Source organism: Rutidosis leptorrhynchoides, chromosome 7 (assembly GCF_046630445.1).
Source record: "Rutidosis leptorrhynchoides isolate AG116_Rl617_1_P2 chromosome 7, CSIRO_AGI_Rlap_v1, whole genome shotgun sequence".
Lineage (NCBI taxonomy): Eukaryota > Viridiplantae > Streptophyta > Magnoliopsida > Asterales > Asteraceae > Rutidosis > Rutidosis leptorrhynchoides.
In genome coordinates this window covers 297,409,396-297,426,707 of record NC_092339.1, presented here as the reverse complement: position 1 = coordinate 297,426,707, position 17,312 = coordinate 297,409,396, and the positions used below count along the sequence as shown (strand labels likewise).

The window sequence follows — 17,312 nt, the reverse complement described above, 5'->3', positions numbered from 1 at the left end:
AAAGCAAAGATTTTTGGATTTTTTAATTTTTTTTTTTTGGTATACTTTAGATCAATAATATTAAAAATAATGATAACAAAATTTTTCGCCCCGCCCTCGGGTAAAGCAATTTCGATTCTATGATCTAGTCTTCAACTTACGATGAATTTTAGAAATCATTTTTTTAAACTTAATAAAATAAAGTAATTTTTTTTTGTTTTTAAATTCACACAAAACTTAAATTTAAAAATGCATATTAATTTCATACAAAACCAACAAAACAAAAATTCAAAATGGGGGAGAAAACTAGTTCTTTAGTGTCTGCTAGTGGAAAAGACCAATCAGATTCCATTCTCGGAACTATACGGGAACAGAACAACTAACTCTAGACAGCGTTTTCTTTTTAGAACATTTGAATCTCTCCACACTTAGGTAGCTGTGGTGTCGAAATTTTGATTAACTTCATCGTCAATTTCTCTTAGACCATAATCAACTTGCATATCTGTGACTTTTGCTTTAAGCTATTGGTCGGATTCCTTTGTAATATCCACAAATTCAACTAGTTTCGCCTTTTCTTTAGGCGATAGATTGGATACTAACCGGTTACATAACTTAAAGTTCTCCTTGGTTCTAGCATCGCGAATCCGTTTAATAAGTTTCTTCATTGAACTGTTAATAATGGGGTCTTGTAATTTCGTATCAACAACGGGGTTCTTTGTTATCAGGTCATCATTAGGTGTTACTTCATCTTCCCCACACTTAGGCATTTTATTATTGTTAAGTACTACCGTTGGAGTTGGTAAAACAATATGGTTCTTATCAATCATTTTTGTTGGTTCAACGGTTTTGGTTGGTGGAGATTTAGACTTTTGACTTACAAAGGTGACCGATTTTTCACCATCACTAAGTGTCATTCTACCTTTTCATACATCAAATAACGCCCCGGTGGACGCTAAGAATGGTCGACCTAAAATTAGAGGAATGTTTGGGTCCTCTTCTATGTCAATGACAATAAATTCGACTAAAAAGGTTAAATTACCCACTTGAACGGGTAGGTTGTCAGCAATTCCAACTGGGTGCCTAATGGTTTGATCAAAGAATCGAACACTCATCTCTGTTGGACTTAACTCACATACTCCTAATCTCTTATATAATGAAAGAGGCATAACACTCACACTCGCTCCTAAATCTGCTAGTGCATCATACATGACACAATCACTAAGTAGACAAGGAACAATAAATTCACCCGGATCACCCAACCTTGGTGGAGGTTTTGGTGGAACTGTCTTCACCGGGTTTACTTTTACGGTTTTTATTTCTTGCACTTTCTTATTCTTCTTCTTCTTTCCAGGGGTATCATAAACTTTATTACCTATCACTTGCTCATACTCAACTCCTTTTCTTGGAAACGGGATGGGTGGTCTGTATGGTGCCACAACTGGCTTTACATACTCGGATGGTGGTGGTGTTGTAACTTCTTCATTGTTACTCACATCGAAAACCTTCCCATCTTCTGGAGCTGTTTTTCAGAATTTGTTGATACCATATTAACATTCTTATTCCGAGGATTTACTTCAGTATCCCTCGGTAGTTTTCCTTGTTCCCTCTTACTCATCATGCTAGCAAGAGTACCTATGTGTTTTTCTAGATACAAAATGGAAGCTTGTTGAGTTCTTAGTGACTGATCAAACCTCTCATTTGTTTGGGTTTAAGATGTAATAAATTGTGTTTGAGATTCCATTAGCTTTGCCATCATTTCTTCCAGATTTGGCTTTTTCTCTTTGGTTTGTTGTGGTGGTTTATTTAAGCTAGGTCTTTGTTGATTGAAAGTGTTGTTTTGAGTTGGTTGGTTATTTGGACCTTGTTGGTTGTACGAGTTATTGGTGGGTCCATTTGGATTGTAAAGAATGTTTTGATTTCGATTGAAGTTTGCCCTTGGCGGTTGATAATTATTTTGATAATTATTTCCCGGCCTTTGTTTCATGTAGGAAACATTCTCACGTTGTTCCATCGTTTGTTCAATGTGACAATCTTTCATTAAATGTGGTCCACCGCATTGCTCACAACTGATTCGTATTGCGTGAATATCTTTAGTCATCTTTTTCATTCGTCTTTTGAAAGCATCTATTTTTGCAGAAACGGAATCAAAGTCATGGCTAGAATCGGCTCTAGCCACTTTAGATGAACCAAAGATATCTTTTTCTTGATGCTACTCATGAGAGTGGGAGGCTGTATTATCAATAATTTTGTGAGCTTCAGTTGCGGTTTTCTTCATAATGGAACCACCAGCTGCTGTGTCGATGTATTTTCGTGTAGCAACGTCGACACCTTGGTAGAATATTTGTACTATTTGATAAGTGTCTAAACCGTGTTGAGGACATCCTCTCAACAACTTTCCGAATCTTGTCCATGCCTCATATAAAGTTTCATTTGGCTTTTGTGTGAACGTAACAATTTCTCCTTGGAGTCTCATGGCTTTAGATGCCGGAAAGAATCTTTTAAGAAATTTCTCAACTAAAACATCTCATGTATCAATCGCCCCTTCACGTAACGATTCTAACCAATCTTTGGCTTCTCCCTTTAAAGTCCAGGGAAATAATATGAGATAGATCTATTCATCCTCAACTTCTTTGATTTTGAATAGAGTACAAATCCTATTAAAGGTTCGAAGATGTTCGTTTGGATCTTCCTTCGGCGTACCACTATATTGGCATTGATTAGTTACCATGTGTAGGATTTGTCCCTTGATTTCATAATCGGCCGCATTAATGTCTGGCTTAATAATGGAGTGACCTTGGCCAGTGCGTGTGGCTCTCATTCAGTCTTTCATACTTAGAGGTTTCTGATTTTTCATGATTGAATTTGTTGAATCTGAATCACTAGAGGATTCTGAATTAATGGTTTCTTCCTCGACAATCTCTGGATGAGTGATTTGTGGTTCAGGAGGAATGATTAGTGGTTCAGGATCTCTGAATTGTCCCTGAATATCCTCCGAATTCTCAATTGTGAGGTCGGGTTCAAAAAATAGATTATCGGAAATTTAAATTGGAGTACTTGGTCGACTAGATGACGATTCTAAAGAAAAATCAACGGGGACAATGTTGGCTAGATGTCTTGATCGAGTTACAAGTGGTGAACGTATAAAAGGTGGTGAACGTTTTGCTCGGTGCTGTAGTGACCCGAACTTTTCCATGTTTATATATATTAATTGAGATTGATATTTACATGATTAAATGTTTCCAACATGTTAAGCAATCAAACTTGTTAAGACTTGATTAATTGAAATATGTTTCATATAGACAATTGACCACCCAAGTTGACCGGTGATTCACGAACGTTAAAACTTGTAAAAACTATATGATGACATATATATGGATATATATATAGTTAACATGATACTATGATAAGTAAACATATCATTAAGTATATTAACAATGAACTACATATGTAAAAATATGACTACTAACTTAATGATTTTTAAACGAGACATATATGTAACGATTATCGTTGTAAAGACATTTAATGTATATATATCATATTAAGAGATATTCATACATGATAATATCATGATAATATAATAATTTAAAATCTCATTTGATATTATAAACATTGGGTTAACAACATTTAACACAACCGTTAACCTAAAGGTTTAAAAACAACACTTACATGTAATGACTAACGATGACTTAACGACTCAGTTAAAATGTATATACATGTAGTGTTTTAATATGTATTTATACACTTTTGAAAGACTTCAATACACTTATCAAAATACTTCTACTTAAAAAAAATGCTTACAATTACATCCTCGTTCAGTTTCATCAACAATTCTACTCGTATGCACCCGTATTCGTACTCGTACAATACACAGCTTTTAGATGTATGTACTATTGGTATATACACTCCAATGATCAGCTCTTAGCAGCCCATGTGAGTCACCTAACACATGTGGGAACCATCATTTGGCAACTAGCATGAAATATCTCATAAAATTACAAAAATATGAGTAATCATTCATGACTTATTTACATGAAAACAAAATTACATATCCTTTATATCTAATCCATACACCAACGACCAAAAACATCTACAAACACTTTCATTCTTCAATTTTCTTCATCTAATTGATCTCTCTCAATTTCTATCTTCAAGTTCTAAGTGTTCTTCATATATTCTACAAGTTCTAGTTACATAAAATCAAGAATACTTTCAAGTTTGCTAGCTCACTTCCAATCTTGTAAGGTGATCATCCAACCTCAAGAAATCTTTGTTTCTTACAGTAGGTTATCATTCTAATACAAGGTAATAATCATATTCAAACTTTGGTTCAATTTCTATAACTATAACAATCTTATTTCAAGTGATGATCTTACTTGAACTTGTTTTCGTGTCATGATTCTGCTTCAAGAACTTCGAGCCATCCAAGGATCCATTGAAGCTAGATCCATTTTTCTCTTTTCCAGTAGGTTTATCCAAGGAACTTAAGGTAGTAATGATGTTCATAACATCATTCGATTCATACATATAAAGCTATCTTATTCGAAGGTTTAAACTTGTAATCACTAGAACATAGTTTAGTTAATTCTAAACTTGTTCGCAAATAAAAGTTAATCCTTCTAACTTGACTTTTAAAATCAACTAAACACGTGTTCTATATCTATATGATATGCTAACTTAATGATTTAAAACCTGGAAACACGAAAAACACCGTAAAACCGGATTTACGCCGTCGTAGTAACACCGCGGGCTGTTTTGGGTTAGTTAATTAAAAACTATGATAAAATTTGATTTAAAAGTTGTTATTCTGAGAAAATGATTTTTATTATGAACATGAAACTATATCCAAAAATTATGGTTAAACTCAAAGTGGAAGTATGTTTTCTAAAATGGTCATCTAGACGTCGTTCTTTCGACTGAAATGACTACCTTTACAAAACCGACTTGTAACTTATTTTTCCGACTATAAACCTATACTTTTTCTGTTTAGATTCATAAAATAGAGTTCAATATGAAACCATAGCAATTTTATTCACTCAAAACGGATTTAAAATGAAGAAGTTATGGGTAAAACAAGATTGGATAATTTTTCTCATTTTAGCTACGTGAAAATTGGTAACAAATCTATTCCAACCATAACTTAATCAACTTGTATTGTATATTATGTAATCTTGAGATACCATAGACACGTATACAATGTTTCGACCTATCATGTCGACACATCTATATATATTTCGGAACAACCATAGACACTCTATATGTGAATGTTGGAGTTAGCTATACAGGGTTGAGGTTGATTCCAAAATATATATAGTTTGAGTTGTGATCAATACTGAGATACGTATACACTGGGTCGTGGAATGATTCAAGATAATATTTATCGATTTATTTCTGTACATCTAACTGTGGACAACTAGTTGTAGGTTACTAACGAGGACAGCTGACTTAATAAACTTAAAACATCAAAATATATTAAAAGTGTTGTAAATATATTTTGAACATACTTTGATATATATGTATATATTGTTATAGGTTCGTGAATCAACCAGTGGCCAAGTCTTACTTCCCGACGAAGTAAAAATCTGTGAAAGTGAGTTATAGTCCCACTTTTAAAATCTAATATTTTTGGGATGAGAATACATGCAGGTTTTATAAATGATTTACAAAATAGACACAAGTACGTGAAACTACATTCTATGGTTGAATTATCGAAATCGAATATGCCCCTTTTTATTAAGTCTGGTAATCTAAGAATTAGGGAACAGACACCCTAATTGACGCGAATCCTAAAGATAGATCTATTGGGCCTAACAAACCCCATCCAAAGTACCGGATGCTTTAGTACTTCGAAATTTATATCATATCCGAAGGGTGTCCCGGAATGATGGGGATATTCTTATATATGCATCTTGTTATTGTCGGTTACCAGGTGTTCACCATATGAATGATTTTTATCTCTATGTATGGGATGTGTATTGAAATATGAAATCTTGTGGTCTATTGTTACGATTTGATATATATAGGTTAAACCTATAACTCACTAACATTTTTGTTGACGTTTAAAGCATGTTTATTCTCAGGTGAATATTAAGAGCTTCCGCTGTTGCATACTAAAATAAGGACAAGATTTGGAGTCCATGTTTGTATGATATTGTGTAAAAACTGCATTCAAGAAACTGATTTCGATGTAACATATTTGTATTGTAACCATTATGTAATGGTCGTGTGTAAACAGGATATTTTAGATTATCATTATTTGATAATCTACGTAAAGCTTTTTAAACCTTTATTTATGAAATAAAGGTTATAGTTGTTTTAAAAATGAATGCAGTCTTTGAAAAACGTCTCATATAGAGGTCAAAACCTCGCAACGAAATCAATTAATATGGAACGTTTTTAATCAATAAGAACGGGACATTTCAGGTGCATTCACTGAATATCCTATTAGTTATAAAGATAAAAATTATATAAGTTATCAAATTAATAGACTTTTCTGATTTTGCCCACGTTTCGAATAGCCAATAGATGCAGCAGGTAGCCAGGACCCTTTAAATCGGAAGCCCACAACTCGCCACTAACAAATCCAACTATTACTACGAACCAGAAAATTTTGGATGTCTATCAATTTAACCACTTCAAATAATTTTTCATCAAAATTTAAAGAAAATAAAGAAAATTCTATGTCCTAAAAACTAGAGCGTAGAAATGAAAAAGAAAAAGCGCGTCGAAAAATAAGAAGCCGAAAAATAAGCGTCGAAAAACAAAAAGTCAAAAATTAATAATAAGAAAGTAGAGCGTCGAAACTTAAAAGCCTAAAAACTAAAACTTAAAACTTGTGTCTAAAGGTATTAAAGCTTAAAAGGAATTCTAAACGAAAAACGGCAATTACTTAGAAAGTACTAAAATTCTAAAACGGCGTCGCAAAATTCTAAAGCACCTAAATCTTAATCTAAAGAAAAAGCACTTAAGGGATTTTACGGCAAAACTTAAAAATCTAGAAATATAAAATACTATGGCAAAAACTAAATTTAAAACTAATTACGAACGAAAAATATACAAATTACGATTAAACGATAAAAATACAAATTTTATAAAAATATTTTTTTATATTATATTTTATAAAAGTATTAATCTATATATTTAATAATAATTATTAAACTTAATAAAACTAAATAAATATTAAAACTAAAAATATTAACTAATTTAATAAACTAACCCTAATTAGGTTTTATTAATAATAATAAATTAATTAACCCTAATTGTGTAATTAATGATCCTAGGTGTTAGCTATCAGATCCTCTCCGCGATCGCTGCGGTTTGTTACTTCTCAGCTCTGAGATCGCGGAGTTTAATAGTTCCTGGCTGGTACTGGGCTAAAACAGGTTCGGCCCAATTCAAAATTTTAATTAAAAACAGTTTTGGGTTTCGAAATTAATCTGGCCCAGTTCGTATTTTTTTAATTTTTTTATTTATATATATTTTTAAGAGTTTTATTAAATAATAGATAGATAATTTTTATAAAATAAAAAGAAAATTATATTTTAAAAACTTAAAATAAAAATACTTTTATAACAAAATCTTAAAAATATAACTTTTTTTATATTTTTAACACTTATAATAAATACAAAATATTTTTAGAGATAAAAATATAGCGTTTTGCCGAGTCCCTGGCAGCGGCGCCAAAAATACATGATGTTAAAGCAGAGGGGTACAAAATAGTTATATTTTTGTTGCGAAATACTATTAAATACGATACAATTTTACACAAGTTATTTATTTATTTATTTATAGGGTGGATATACCAAAACCTTGCTACAACACTTATAGGCAGTGTACCTAATCGTACAGTAGTGTAGTTTTTAGTAAGTCCGGTTCGTCCACAAGGAACTAGCCAAGTTTAACGCTATATTTTTAAAACTATATTTGTATATATATATATATATATATATATATATATATATATACAAATATATATATATATATATTTGTATATATATATATATATATATATATATATATATATATATTTGTATATATATATATATATAAATATATATATATATATATATATATATATATATATATATATATATATATATATATATATATATATATATATATATATATATATATATATATATATAAGTAGTATTATTATTATAAAAGGGGGTTTTTACCGTTTAATGACCAGTTTGTCGATTTTATGTCTTAAGTCGCAATTAAAACCTAATATAAAATATTAAATATACAAATGACTTAATTTAAAGCGTAAGTAAATGACGATAATAAAATTGAGATAATTAAAAGTGTGATAAATAAAATGACAGTAAATAAAAGTTGCGATAATTTAAAAATACGATAATTAAAAGTGCGATAAATAAAATGACATTAAATAAAAGTGCGATGAAATATGAAATAAAGAAATTATGCTTATTTAAACTTCCGTAATCATGATGTTTGAAGTGTTGATTTTAGTTTATTACCATGGGTTAATTGTCCTTTGTCCTGGATTATTCGATATGTCCATCTAGTTTTTGTCCATAACAGTCCATCAGTCATAAATATAAAGTGCGAGTGTCCTCGTCAAATTATCCTTATATCCGAAGTCAAATATTCCAACTAATTGGGGACTTAAACTGTAATAAGGTTTTAATACTTTATTATCAATTACACCAAGTGTCCTTGCATGTAATTTACTCCCGTTTTAATGAGTCCATTACCTATTAATCCATTCTCGTGTCCGGTTAAATGAACGATTATTAGTATTTATAAATATCCCGCCCATCGTGTCCGATCGAGTGTATGTGGTTATTTATAATTACGTCCAATTGTAAATCTTTATATTAAATTAACGAACTATCATTCAATTAAACAAATATAAAGCCCATTAATAGCCCATAGTCTAATTTCCACATGTGTCGGTCTTTTGTCCAAACCCCAATTATGGTCCAAAGCCCAATTACCCCGTCTTTAATATTTTAGTCCAACATCACGATTACTTCAATTTAAATAAGCATAATAATAACTTAGCTACGAGACATTAATTTAAAAAGGTTGAACATAACTTACAATGATTAATAATAGCGTAGCATTAAACGGACAGAATTTTGACTTATACACTTACAATATTTGCCACTATAACCTTATTATTTTTAAACTTAAGTTAAAATTAAAATTATAAATATATATATATATATATATATATATATATATATATATATATATATAATATCGTGAGAGAGAGATTGAAAAAGGAGTGATGAAATCGATCAGAATGCGCGGCCTTTTATAGGCCCACGTTTCACTGTTTAGCTCCGCGAGTGCGGAGGTCTTCTTCTTTAAAGCTCCGCGAGTGCAGAGGTCTGGAATCCAGCTCATAGATTAAATCCAAAACGTAGGCTGCGTATAATTATAATATATAATAATATATAATTAATTATATATTATATTATATTCTTGTGCATAGTTGACTTGTAATTTTTGGTCCGTTGCGTCGCACGCTGCAAGTTGGTTCATGTCTCGGTTCTGGATTTTGGAACGTCTTTTCGTACAATTTAATATCTTGTACTTTGTGTTTCATGGCTTGTACTCTTGTAATTTTTAGATGTTTCTCATCAATAATTTGAACCACTTGGATTTTACTTTGTACTTTTTAGCTTTTTGGTCATTTGCGTCTTCAATTCGTCGAATCTGTCTTTTGTCTTCACCTTTTATTATTTAAACGAATATCTCTTGTAAATAGAACAATTGCAACTAAAAGCTTGTCTTTCTTGAGGGATAATGCTATGAAATATATTTTCGTTTTTAGCATTATCAATGCAATTGTAAGCATTTTTGTTAAGTAGAAGTACTTTAATATGTGTCTTGAAGTTTTTCAAAAGTGTACTAATACATCTAAATACACTACATGTATATACATTTTAACTGAGTCATTAAGTCATCGTTAGTCGTTACATGTAAGTGTTGTTTTGAAACCTTTAAGTTAATTTTCTCATTTAATGTTGTTAACCCATTGTTTATTATATCTAATGAGATGATAAATTATTACCTTATCATGATATTATGATGTATGAATATATTTTAATATGATATATATACATTAAAATGTCGTTACAACGATAATCATTACATATATGACTCGATTCAAAATTCTTAAGTTAGTAGTCTTGTTTTACATATGTAGTTCATTGTTAACATACTTAATGATATATATAATTATCATTTTATCATGTTAAATATAGTGTAACAATATCTTAATATGATACATATGTATTTAGTAAGACGTTGTAATAACGATAATCATTATATATATCATTTCGAGTTTCTTAACTTAGTAGTCTCATTTTTATGTATATAACTCATTGTTAATATACATATGGAGATACTTACTTATCATAATCTCATGTTAACTATATGTATATCCATATATATATATATATATATATTGTCATGTCGTTTTTACAAGTTTTAACGTTCGTGAATCACCGGTCAACTTGGGTTGTCAATTGTCTACATGAAACTCATTTCAAATAATCAAGTCTTAATAAGTTTGATTGCTTAATATGTTGGAAACATTTAATCATGCAAATATAGTTTTCAATTAATATATAATCATGGAAAAGTTCGGGTCACTACAGTACCTACCCGTTCGTCCCGAAATTTTAAGCTGTTGAAGGTGTTAACGCATCTTCTGGAAATAGGTGAGGGTATTTCAGCTTCATCTGATCTTCACGCTCCTAGGTGAATTCGGGTCCTCTACAAGCATTCCATCAAACCTTAACAATTGGTATCTTGTTTTGCTTAAGTCTTTTAACCTCACGATCTATTATTTCGACGGGTTCTTCAATGAATTGTAGTTTTTCGTTAATTGTAATCTCGTCTAATGGAATGGTGAGATCTTCTTTAGAAAAATATTTCTTCAAATTCGAGGCATGAAAAGCATTATGTACCCCGTCGAGTTGTTGCGGTAAGTCAAGTCGGTAAGCTACTGGTCCGACATGATCTATAATCTTGAATGGTCCAATGTACCTTGGATTTAGTTTCCCCTGTTTACCAAATCGAACAACGCCTTTCCAAGGTGAAACCTTAAGCATGACCATCTCTCCAACTTCAAATTCTATGTCTTTTCTTTTAATGTCCGCGTAACTCTTTTGTCGACTTTGGGCGGTTTTCAACCGTTGTTGAATTTCGATGATTGATGTCAAAGCAGAGGGGTATAAAATACTATTAAATTTTAGCAGAAAATACTATTAAATACGATACAATTTTACACAAGATATTTATTTATTTATAGAATGGATATACTTAAACCTTGCTACAACACTTATAGGCAGTGTACCTAATCGTACAGTAGTGTAGTTTTTAGTAAGTCCGGTTCGTTCCACAGGGAAATCTTTGAACAAAGCTCAACGCTATATTAGTTTACTTTTATAAAAATACAAATATATATATAGGTAATATAATTATTATAAAGGGGGGTTTTTACCGTTTAATGACCGGTTTGTCGATTTTTAGTCGCAGTTAAAACCTAATGTAAAATATAAAATAAATACAAGACTTAAATTAAAGCGTAAAGTAAATAACGATAATGAAATTGCGAATAATAAAAGTGCGATAAAATAAACTTGCGATAATTAAAAAGTAAGATAATTAAAAGTGCGATAAAATAAAATAAATAAAAGTGCGATAATTAGAAGTGCAATTAAATATAAAATAAAGGAAATTAAATATGATATAAAAGAATTATGCTTATTTAAACTTCCGTAATCATGATGTTTGACGTGTTGATTTTAGTTTTATGCCCATGGGTTAATTGTCCTTTGTCCTGGATTATTCAATATGTCCGTCTGGTTTTTGTCCATAACAGTCCATCAGTCATAAATATAAATTGCAAGTGTCCTTGTCAAATTATTATTATACCCGAAGATAAATATTCCAACTAATTGGGGATTCGAATTGTAACAAGGTTTTAATACTTTGTTTAATGAATACACCAGGTTATCGACTGCGTGTAAACCAAGGTTTTACTACTTTGTTAACAATTACACCAATTACCCTTGAATGTAATTTCACCCCTGTTTTAATTATTCTAGTGGCTATTAATCCATTCCCGTGTCCGATTAAATGAACGATTATTCGTACAAATAAATACCCCGCCCATCGTGTCCGATCGAGTGTATATGGTAATTTATAGGGACGCCCAATTGTAAATCTTTATATTAACATTAACAAACTTTCATTTAGTTAAACAAATATAAAGCCCATTAATAGCCCATAGCCTAGTTTCCACAAGTGTCGTTCTTTTGTCCAAACCCCAATTATGGTACAAAGCCCAATTACCCAATTTTAGTAATTAGCCCAACGTCATGATTACTTCGTTTTAAATAAGCATAATAATAACTTAGCTACGAGACATTAATGTAAAAAGGTTGAACATAACTTACAATGATTAAAAATAGCGTAGCGTTACACGGACAGAATTTCGACTTACACCCTTACAACATTCGCTAACATACCCTTATTATTAGAATTATAATTAAAATTAAAATATAAATTATAAATATAAATATATTTACGTATGAAGAGGAAGAGAAAAAAGATGATGATTTTGATCAGAATTCGGGTTGATTTATAGCCAGACTTGATTTTTGGGGCTCCGCGACTCGCGGCCAAATACCCTTAAAACTCCGCGAGTCGCGGAGAGGTATTTACAGTTTACACCCTTGGAGTTTCCTGCTGCCGATGGTTTTAAATATATATATATAATATATATATAATTAATATAATTAATTATATATTATATTATATTTATATATATAGTTAACTTGTAATTTTTAGTCCGTTGCGTCGAGCGTTAAGAGTTGACTCTAGTCCCGGTTCCGGATTTTCGAACGTCCTCGCGTACAATTTAATATCTTGTACTTTGCGTTTTGAATCTTGTACTCTTGTAATTTTGAGACGTTTCTTATCAATAATTGGAACCTTTTTGATTGTCTTTTTGTACTTTTGAGCTTTTTGGTCGTTTGCGTCTTCAATTCGTCGAATCTGTCTTTTGTCTTCACCTTTTATTATTTAAACGAATATCACTTGTAAATAGAACAATTGCAACTAAAAGCTTGTCTTTCTTGAGGAATAATGCTATGAAATATATGTTCGTTTTTAGCATTATCAAATATTCCCACACTTGAGCGTTGCTTGTCCTCAAGCAATATTGTCTTGAAATACTAGAATCACTTCTTTATTCTTCACACTTTGTACATCAGTGATTTCTATACGGCGGTATAAACAATGGTAGTAACGATATGGTTTACAGTCCCACATGACTATAAAAATTTAGATCCATTAAGGAAATTGGATCTTTATGAAAACATTTGATCTTTTGAAAATTAAATCTAGTTTTTACCCTAGATAAGTTTTCCGGAATAACCCTTTACCGGTGTTTGCAAAATATTTGTGGGTTTGGTGGGTTTCAGATTTGAAAATTTTAGCTCAAAACTTGCGGTTTTGTGTCACCCACTTGCTAACCTTGTATTTGGAAAGCAACACGTCCAGTTTACTTGTTCCGTATATTACCTTTCGGCAAACTACCGTCCGGTTGTAAAGGAAAGCGTTGAACAAGCAACTGTTAAGGCAATGTCCCGTGACATGCTTTTGATTATGGTCTATAACGTGTCGGACGCAATTACTATCCTTGGTAGGAGCAATAGTAAAGCTCACCCTTATAATTTGTCGGTTTGGCACAAAGTCCTGTCTTTGACCATGCTATGCAACCACCGTTCTTACGGTTGACACCCGATTTAGTTCAGGTGACCTAATGAATTCCAGGTGAATTCCTAGGATTTTACGTTCAATGGTAATGAACGCATTGAAAATAGGGTTTTCAGAAAACAAATCGGTTTATAATTTTGATCAAAATATTTTCTCGATTCAGCTCGAGTTTAGATATCATTGAATTCCATGAGTTTGAATTCTCAATCTTTAAGGTCAATCTCTAGGATTGAGTAATATCAGTCTTAAAAGCTGATTTTTAATCTTTAAGGAGATTATCCTTTCTGGGGATCTGATTCATTAGTCTTATCCAGCTAATTTGCATGGTGCCCCCCATTGTACGAGATAAATCCTTCTCATGGTTAGGATAAATCTGACCACTTGACGACCCTGTTTAATGCTGAGGTCCGTGGATTTCCTGCTGATTTTAGTGATGACTTTTCTAGATTTTTCGTCAACCTACAGCTTGTCTGAACGACAACTTCATGACCTAAATCAAGAAGCGCGTGTCCTTTTCGGAAGACTTTACTTCCTTTTAATGATGGAATTGATTCATCGTGTAGATCCATCTCTTCTTTTCTTTCATTGGGTAAAACAGTTTAGTTTAGTCCAAAGCAAAAGTATTTTCAGTTATTTGTTACAAATATATGTGGCATATGTTTAAAATAACTTGGTAAATTTTCCCACACTTGGCTTTTTATTTTTCTTTTTATCGTCCTCTATTCCATTTTAAATGAATTTTAACATTTTAGTTTGTTTCTCAATTTATGTCCTTTCCGAGGTAACAATAATTTCGGTGTTAAAACCTAGTTTTATCGTTCATAAATATGTATAAACATGATTTTGAATTCATTTAATTGAAAATTTTGAAAAATTTTACTAGAATTGGGTAGTCAGTATATAAGACTAGTGCTGTTCTTTTTTATCAGAGAGCACTAGATTCTAATACAACTACTGCTTTACTAGTATTTTTAATGGTAACCAAATGTATAAAGTAAAAAAATTTTAAAATCCGAAAGAATTTAATCCCTTCCCACACTTAAGATCTTGCAATGCCCTCATTTGCAAGAAATCAGTAACAATTTAAATTATTGAGGGTGATTTGTGTGAAAATGATTAAATTTTTACCAAAGTTTCCAAATATATTGGCGTTTGTTTGCTGAATGATAAATGGTGCACGTCATTTGTTCATTCCGTCTTGTTGTTATTTCACATATATTTTGCATCTTGTCGTCAAAATTAGTTGCTTTTGCTGAACTTAATGCCAGTCTTTGAAAATGCGTTGTTTTACCCTGTTTTGTACATAAGATAAACTGCAAACATATATACATATTTTTGAAGTTTGGTTTATTACCCCACATTCAAAAATTATTGAAATCTAAGAATAAATGTTAGAAATTATAAAAATGATTACAATATTAACAAAAATATTAAACATATCAATAATTACAAATTACAAAATAATAAAAAATAAAATAAGTAAACTAAGGATGATATTGGTACCAATAGGGGTTCCACGCATAACCATAAGTGCTATAGAATGCTTCGGCAGGATCATACGTAGGATATGGTGGCTGCATCTCTATCGACCAAGGAGGGAAGACGGGTTTCGGTGTAGGAATATAGTTTCTACCTATATGTTGGCAATGCGCTATGATCTGGTTCTGATGAACTTGCCAATCTTCAAATGCTCTCTGTCTAGCATTTTCGTATTCCTGAGAAGCTATAAACCTATGTATTTCTTGCCCCCCTCCTACATTACCTTGTTCCTGGTTTCTCTCTACCTGTGGATGTCTACCATTGTATCGTACTGCGGCGTTATTTCGCCGCTTCAAAACTTTCGCACCATGGTATACATTTAAACCTATAGTGTCGCGGGGTTCCGGCTCTTCTACTAATAATCCCCCCCGACTTATATCCACACCGAGATATTCACCAATCAAAGTAATAAAAATACCACCTCCTATTATGCTATGTGGACGCATCCCCCGAACCATAGCTGATAAATAATAACCCACACAATATGGTATACTTACAGCGCTGTGTGGGTCTCGAATACACATATGGTAAAACAAATCTTGTTCATTTACCTTTTCTTTGTTTTTACCCCTTTGTGTAATCGAATTAGCTAAAAACCTATGTATTACTCTTAATTCGGCTCTATCTATATCCAAATAAGAGTAGTTTCCTCCTTTGAAACGGTGATGGCTTGTCATTTGACTCCACACACCGTGTGTATCAAAATTTTCATCTATTTTCCTACCGTTTAGTATCAATCCTCTACAATCGGCAGACGCTAATTCCTCAGGCGTATATATACGTAAAGCCTGAGCCATGTCCAGTAAAGACATGTGGCGCATCGAACCGCCTAACAAAAATCTAATAAAAGAACGATCGGTTAAACTAGCTACCCGATCATTCAACTCTATACTACATAACAACTCTTCACACCATACTTTATATACAGGTCTGCGTATGGTGAATAAACATATCCAGTCATTAAAAGAAGAATTACCATACCTCTGTACCAGTAATTCCCTAATTGGCCCGGCCAATTCTACAGCTTCCAAGGGTCCCCATTCTATGACCCTCGGTACCTCAACAACCTTGGAATGAAGAGTATGCAAACCCCGTTGATATTTTGGATAATCTATCCAAAGTTTGTCAAATCGCAGGTTCGGGTGCAACTGTTCCAAGTGCATATCTGAAAAGGTCATGACTGGATGAGGTACATCCTGCTTGTAGTAGTTATCTACCTCCTGTTGTTCTAAGTTCTCAGCAGGAGCATGGCGGGCTTGGGATGAAGATTCACCCCTTTCATTCTGCAAAACACATCAAACACAAATTTTGTGCATCCAAATATGCATTAGTGTCAGCAAAATCATCAATCAAAATAATTACAATGACATTATCAATTTATATCAAACTTAAGCTTATTTTCACATTTTTATCAAATCTACACTTTTTCAAATAAGCATATACGAAAATTTTTGCTAAGTTCATAAGCATTCAACTCAAATAACATGTCAAAATAATCATTACTAGCAAATAAACAAGTCTCAAATGGCATTATCTTTCAAAAATCAAGTTCATGAATTTTGGACTTGAAAAAGTCCACTTTAATTCTCAAAATCATGTTTAGGCTCAAAGTTTGGATCATTTAACTACCTAGACATGTTACACTACTCAATTTAGCAACAATTCATGACAAAAATCGGCCATAACCTGTTTATATCAAAAAGCCCCAAATTGCTCAAGAACACAAACCCTAGATTATTCAAAATTTGAAGTTTAAGGCTTCTAATCATGTTAACAAGCATCAATCTAGGTTATACATGCATAATATACTAACAATTTAACACTAATTACACTAAAAATTAACAAAATTCAAATTATGAAAATATGCTCAAGAACACACTAAAATTCGGATTTAAAGGTGATTTGGGGTGTAATTGTACCTGTTTTCTTGAGTAATTCTTAGATAAGATCCTCCTCAACATGATTGTAGTGAAAAATTTGAAGATTAACGGTGAAAAATCGAGTTTTTGGGATGATTTTCGTGGGTTTTC

At 31.8% G+C, this 17,312-nt stretch overlaps 1 non-coding gene across 1 annotated transcript; it reads left to right on the top strand.

The window, feature by feature from the left end:
- The first annotated feature begins 2,342 nt into the window (after positions 1–2,342).
- Positions 2,343–2,449, top strand: LOC139860857 (small nucleolar RNA R71). Its single transcript, XR_011763476.1, has one exon. It is a non-coding gene; the product is annotated as a small nucleolar RNA R71 (small nucleolar RNA).
- Positions 2,450–17,312: the final 14,863 nt, after the last annotated feature.